General features: G+C 43.3%; 1 pseudogene; it reads right to left on the bottom strand.

The window, feature by feature from the left end:
• Positions 1-318: 318 nt before the first annotated feature.
• Positions 319-3,369, bottom strand: LOC141114490 (gastrula-specific protein 17-like; annotated as a pseudogene).
• Between the last annotated feature and the right edge of the window lie 4,087 nt (positions 3,370-7,456).

The raw sequence follows: 7,456 nt of genomic DNA, 5'->3' as shown, positions 1-7,456 counted from the left end.
TCTGTAGGCAAAGTTGATTTCAAGGTCTGTCCTTTCCCCTTATCCTTCAGTCATAATCAGTCATAAAGCCACACACAAAGTAAGCCAACATATAAGCAACTTGAACTTGTTCAAGGAGGCATTTATCCTGCCAGAATCTGGAGCAAGTTTTGCCATCTCTATAATTAAGTTGTGCAATAGAGAAAATGTTTACTTTATGCTGGCTTATATGGGGTATAGGCCTGCTTGCATTATTTTTACTAAGAGTTATATTTGTTGTATCCTCAAATGTCATCTATCTAGTCTCCTTTCAAAATATTTTGTATGTAGCTAAATATTTCATGAAGGTGCCTGTGATCTCAAAATAAAGCTGTGATGTACTCTGGCAGAATCTTGTGATGTCGATTTAGTGTTCTTGGCTTGCAGTTCTGCCCAAGGGTCTTCCACCATAGATGGGCTGTAGTATTGACTGATATCTTTAGTATAACCTCTTTTCTGTTTGAAAGGAACATGAAAAAAGAATTGCAGCATTAGAAAGGGCCTTAAACAATGTTTTGGAAAAAGATGCCAACATGTACGGTAAGTTCCAGAAACACTTTACTGTTACATAGTTACATAGTTAGTCTGGTTGAGAAAAGACACAAGTCCATCTAGTTTAACCAATAAAAGGGAGTAAAAAAAGAAAAGAAGTTAAATTAGGGCAGCTAAGTTCCCCACACGTTCCTCTGATATAAAAACTGTAAGATGTCTATTTGATCAAATATTTGTCCTTCCTTCTACAGTTGTTTTGCAGCTCACTAAAGTTTTGAAAACAAACATTTCAGGTAAAAATGGGGGAGGGGGAAAATTGGGAAAATTGGGACTTTATATGATACACATCACTTGGGTCGAATGAATGAATCAATTAAATAATTAGAATATTTATTGTAAGCCATAATTGGGCACTGTATACAGGTAACATTAATAGTAATTGACCAACATGTACAATACAGAATAAAGAAGGACATGATTAATAAATCATATAACAATCCAAGTAACATAGTAAATATTATTGCACACATTCAATAATGAACCAGCAACATACCCAATATATGAAAAAACATTGTAAAAGATATAAAATTGCATTAATGGTTATAAGATTGATTCAAACAGTTAAACCCATAGTAAACCCATGATTGCTGTGGCATAGCTTTAAAAATACATGCTCAACGCATTTCGTGGGTTGTTCCCACTCATCAGGAGCAGCTATACGTTGGAGGTATCTATAATAAATAAAAAATCTTTCATCAATGGTAATTGATCAAAGAATAGGAAGAAGGGGAACATAGAACCTATGGTCCGATCATTCTTACCTATGAGTAGCTAATATAGAATATGGGTAGTAATGATATTGATGGTACACCGGAGGTACTAGGAGGCAAAAGATAACCCCCCCGGGAGCTGAGGTGATGGCTATGCAGGCGGCAATGGGGCCAAGAGAGTGGAAGAATTATGCCAACATATGAGGTAAATCGCCCTTCAACAGATATGTAGTGATAGGTGTGGGCCCTGTAGGGCTTCTGTATCGATAAATAAATAAGGGAGAAGTATTAGCATAGGAAGGGGGGCCATAGCAGTGGTTAGAAGGAATAGATGTGAAGAAAAAGTATGAGTATGAGGTGATAGGGAATACCCAGAATGGATAAAAGGAAAGAATAGTGAAGATAAAAAGATATATAGAAAATCAATAACAGTGATAACAAGGAGTGGGTGTGAGGGAAATTATAGAGTGAAGGAAAGTCCCCAGAATTAATAATCAAGAAATTATGAAACTGGTGAAGATAAGAGATGCAAGGAAGGTATGCTTGCCACCATAGGGCCAGAGGTAACATCCATAGGATATAAATTACCTGAGGCTCAAGTATTCATGGTAAGATCCAAATGTGGGTAGAGAATGCAGACCAAGTAAACAAAGGTAGAACATTTCTGGTGTAGACCAAGGAGGAGTAAGGATGTGAAAGAAGCCCGTCCGCCGGCAGAGCCCCACCAATGTCACGTGGCGTGCTAGGAGAGAGGGGGCGGCCATGTCAGAGCGACCAGCACTCTTAAATGGGCGTCTAACCTCCCTCGTGGTGCACGCAGATGGAGAACACGTCTGCCCGAGGCGTCAAAAGTGACGTCACGCGCAAGACGTGTGGGCGTGGCGTCGACGCACAGCGCATGCGCATCCGCAACCACAGCGACCACAAACAATAGTAATGGAGACCAATGCACGGTTTGTCATGGCCTCATATAAGGTCCCAACATTTTTTTCTCTTTTTTCAAACATTTCAGGACCATACATTCAAAACCATGGACTTCCCTAGAAATCAGAGAGAACTGACAACAATGTTTGAAAGTTAACTTGTAAGCCATTCTCAAAAAAACCTGCCCTGAGAGTAATATTGGGATTGCTAATGTTACATAGTTAGTAAGCTTAAATAAAGACACCAGTCCATCCTGAGTGAGTGTCTACAATTGTCCCTATCCCTGTACATTATGTCTCATTAAGATGCTCATCTATTATATTATTATTTATTTAAGGTACCCATATAACGCCTTCAATTTATGCAGCACTCTACACATACATCACACACTCACATCAGCCCCTACCCTCAAGGAGCCTACAATCCAAGGTCCCCAACTCACATTAATTTACTAGGGACAATTTTGGGCAGAAGCCAATTAACCTACCAGCATGTCTTTGGAGTGTGGGAGGAAAACAGAGTACCCAGAGGAAAGCCACACAGGCACAGGGAGAATATGCAAACTCCAAGTAGGTAGTGTCGTGATTTGAACCAGCAACTTTTTACTGCTAGGTGAGAGTGCTACCCACTACACCACTGACATTGGTCTAATGTTGATTTGTCCTTCTGAAAATGCCAATTTCCTTACTGCAATGCTAATTTAAAGTCGAATCACGGTCTTCATTTCACTATTTCACTTTAAATAGTTCCTTTTGGGCCAATTTGATTATGGAAGCATCTTTGCAAACAGCGTAAATAAAATTATTCTTACCTGCGTCCTGTTATCCTTCCTTTCGCTATACACTGAGGAATGCTCTGGACTGTGCTTAAAATGAGAAGTGTGATGTGCTCTTGGGCTTGATCTCCAAGTATGGTGATAGGCCCGAGATGGCTCCCATCTGTTTGGAGATCATTGTCTAGGTGAACCCCAGTACCCATTGCAACTATGCCATTGGTTGTAGTAAGGGTTTCCGCTACCTTGAGGGGGTGTTCCATTCTTGATGCACCAGGGCTGCGATGGTGGATACCAGGCTGTTGGTAAAACATGTCTTGGAGATGAGGCGAGGAATGGGGACATCACTTTTGGACCCATTGTCAAAGTGGGAGATTTGAACTGTTGTGACATAGTCTTTTTTTACCTGAAATGAAACAAACACATTTACATTTTGGCACCTAACTCTTGGTTTTTGACTAGGTTAATAATAAAATATATAGAATATAGATTTCCCTATGAATGTATATAAGATAGTAGGATCTAAAACTCCTGTGGAGGTCTTACATTAGTCATAGGTGTAAGATGGCAATCAGCTGTGCACTGAGTGCTGAGAGATCTGAATATACATTCTGAACAGAGGCATGGTATACAGATAAAATGTAAATCGGATATTAAAAGGTGACATGTAAGCAATAAACTGGCAAGTTTCAGAGGGTCCCTCATTAACTAACACTGCAGTTTGAAGAATCAGAGAGTCTGAATGTATATTATATTTATTTTAAGCAATAGAAGGTTTCTATACACATGGTTACGTAGGTATCACATTAATATTACAATTGTACTTTTATGGTAACAAGGGGCATAACATAGGCAGGCTGATTCTAAACAGGACTCGAAAGAATGCAAACATGTATTGAAAACATTATTAGTGCCGTGTGTACAGTGAGTGCAGTGTGCAATACATACAAAATAGAATACAATAATATACAGAACTTACAAATTTCCTTTACAAAACTGACAAATGCTCAGTTTGTGCTACTGTATATAAAATTGGGTATACACTGGTAGAATTTTGTTCTCAAATCTACAATTTTCTAACAGTGTATGTTGTTTTAATTTGGTAAAGACCATTCATTTATTCATTCAAAATCAAATGTTAGAAATTAAATCTTAAAATATTTTCGACTAACATTGAATGTACTGAAAATTTTAATTCTAATTTTCCGAAGAATTTGCGTTGGAAATTCTACTAGTTCATTGTACACCAAGCTTAAATCTATGTAGAATTAAATAGCTTCTTTTTTTTTTAAGCCCATGGGAAACACACTCGACCTAACACCCGTTGTAAAAATAAAGTGCACACACAAAATGTGAGAAGACAAAAAAGTGCACAGGGTGTACACATGGTCCTCCTCCGAAGAGGAAGGACCCTTTCCCTAATCCCCTGGGGCGCAAGACTCCTGACAGGGACTGAGGTACTTCACTGGCCCATCTAGCCGAATCCAGGTGGACCCCATTCTCTGGGAGGTCTGCCAACCCAAGTACGAGGTGGGGCTCCCTCGAAGGAAGACCCCATAGGAGAGGGCAAACCAGGCCAGAAGGCAATGTCCACCCCTTCCCAAGACTTTCAGGGCAGGCCCGAGGACCTAAACCCTACTAATCGTGCAGTGAAAAAAAATATACCGTGGAAAAGTGACAAACATTCATAAAAAAGGGGGGATGAAAAGGGGATAAGTGCTAAAGTTCCATGGTGCAATACCACAGCAGGCCCTTCGGCCAGGAATCAAAAATTCCTCCGGCCCCAGCCAAAGGGCCCAGCCCTAGAGGCAGGAGTGAAAAAAACGTGTGATGGTGCAGTGACCTTGGTGCCAATAAACTCAAAGTGAAGCCAATACATAGTGAGTACTACGAAACCCCTGGACTGCCACCCCAGGGGCACATACACTACGGACTTCTTTCACAGCCCGGCCATCCGCCAGATCAGTGCCTCTCCATCCCTACCAGGAAGCACCAGAATTTAGACAGCTTAGGGAGAGCTTTGCCTACAACTAGGGACAAGAACAGATTTTTTTGATTGAAAATGTATACTTTATTTTGCAAGAAAATATACAAAAAACAAATACTTAAACAGGGTACATTCAGTACTGCGACGCAGCGCATAAATACACTACATAACAGTACATTGCCAAGCATACAAATAAATTACATTCATCCTGCGGTATGATGCCTAATGTGTTGTGCAGAGTAATAATACCCCGAAACATCACATCATGCATGACGCCGCATTACCCTGAAAGCAGTACTTCAAAACAATTTCACAAAAAAATCCGGTCATACAGTCAGATAACATTCAAATGGGCAACGGGTGTGATGGGGGGGGTGGAGAAGGTGGGGTAGGGGAGGGAGTAAAAGAGTTCACAGGCCCGAAGCTTTATTTGAACTGCCAAAGGATACACGGGTGGGAGGGGGGGGGAATGGGGAAATCTTCAGACCTCCTCTTCCTCCTTGAAGTCCATCAAGTGATAGTCTCTGAGCAGACTGTGAACCAGTCTGCGGCAGTCCTCGATGGACATCCTCTCCCGCTGGTGGATGAGGCGCTTTCTGGCGCACCATAAAGCGTCCTTAAAGCAGCACAGCACCCGCCAGGCACCGTCGATGTCCTCCTGTGAATGAGTTCCACAGAAGAGTCCGTTCAACACACCAAAGTGTGTGATAGCAGTCTGTGGCATAAAGTCTTTGAGTTCCGGTTCCAAGGCCCTCAACAGGTCCTGTGCAAAGGGACACTCCCAGAAAACATGCAGAGCAGTTTCCTCCTGGATGATGCAAAAGGGGCAGTGCCTGTATCTGCACAGGTTTCTGGCATGCATGAATGTCCTGAGTGGCAACCCCCCTTGGATTGCCATCCATGCCAGATCTTTGTGCCTGTTGGTGAGTCTCTTTGAAGAAACATTCCTCCAGACTACTTTACAAGTGGCTGAAGGGAGGCCTGGAACAGTCTCAACAATGTCCGATGCTCTGATCAACTTGTGGATAGTTTTTGGCTTCCACAAGTCGGGCTTCACTCCATGTAGCCCCAGCTCCTTAATAAACTTGAAGGTGTCCAAGTAGTACCAAGGGGTGTCCCAGTTGTAGGGGATGGAGCTGTCCCATTTGTCCCAGCCCAGGGTCCTCCATAGAGGCAGGAGGAAAAAACGGGACATAGAGTTACCACCAGAGTCCACAGTTCTGTCCACCAATGTCCTGCGGATGCAGTTACAAGCAAAGCACACCCTCAATAGTGTAGCGATGTCGGGCACTCCCTACCGCCCTTGAGGGGATCCTTGAACATAACCGCCCGCTTCACTCTGTCCATTTTGGAGCTCCAGATGAAGTGAAACACTGCCCTGGTGATGGCCTTACAGGTGTTAACCCGAGGGGGCCAGGCCTGGGCGAGGTACTGCAACACAGGGAGGATCTCGCTGCGGAGTACCAGTGTTTTTCCTTCGATGGTGAGTTCTCTGAGGCTCCAAAGTCCAAACTTCTGTCGCATCTTTGACAGTCTTTCTTCCCAGGACTTCAGGGCTACGCCCTCAGCTCCAAACCAGACCCCAAGAATTTTGATGAAGTCCGTCTTGACGCTGAAAGGAATTGGTGCAGAAGAAGGCAGGAACCACCAAGCTTAAATCTATGTAGAATTAAATAGCTTCTTTTTTTTTTAAGCCCATGGGAAACACACTCGACCTAACACCTGTTGTAAAAATAAAGTGCACACACAAAATGTGAGAAGACAAAAAAGTGCACAGGGTGTACACATGGTCCTCCTCCGAAGAGGAAGGACCCTTTCCCTAATCCCCTGGGGCGCAAGACTCCTGACAGGGACTGAGGTACTTCACTGGCCCATCTAGCCGAATCCAGGTGGACCCCATTCTCTGGGAGGTCTGCCAACCCAAGTACGAGGTGGGGCTCCCTCGAAGGAAGACCCCATAGGAGAGGGCAAACCAGGCCAGAAGGCAATGTCCACCCCTTCCCAAGACTTTCAGGGCAGGCCTGAGGACCTAAACCCTACTAATCGTGCAGTGAAAAAAAATATACCGTGGAAAAGTGACAAACATTCATAAAAAAGGGGGGATGAAAAGGGGATAAGTGCTAAAGTTCCATGGTGCAATACCACAGCAGGCCCTTTGGCCAGGAATCAAAAATTCCTCCGGCCCCAGCCAAAGGGCCCAGCCCTAGAGGCAGGAGTGAAAAAAACGTGTGATGGTGCAGTGACCTTGGTGCCAATAAACTCAAAGTGAAGCCAATACATAGTGAGTACTACGAAACCCCTGGACTGCCACCCCAGGGGCACATACACTACGGACTTCTTTCACAGCCCGGCCATCCGCCAGATCAGTGCCTCTCCATCCCTACCAGGAAGCACCAGAATTTAGACAGCTTAGGGAGAGCTTTGCCTACAACTAGGGACAAGAACAGATACTACACTTGAGAATTAAATAGCATTAGCTTACCTTAGCCTTGG

Source organism: Aquarana catesbeiana, linkage group LG12 (genome assembly GCF_042186555.1).
Source record: "Aquarana catesbeiana isolate 2022-GZ linkage group LG12, ASM4218655v1, whole genome shotgun sequence".
NCBI lineage: Eukaryota > Metazoa > Chordata > Amphibia > Anura > Ranidae > Aquarana > Aquarana catesbeiana.
This window is presented reverse-complemented; position numbering and strand designations above follow the sequence as displayed.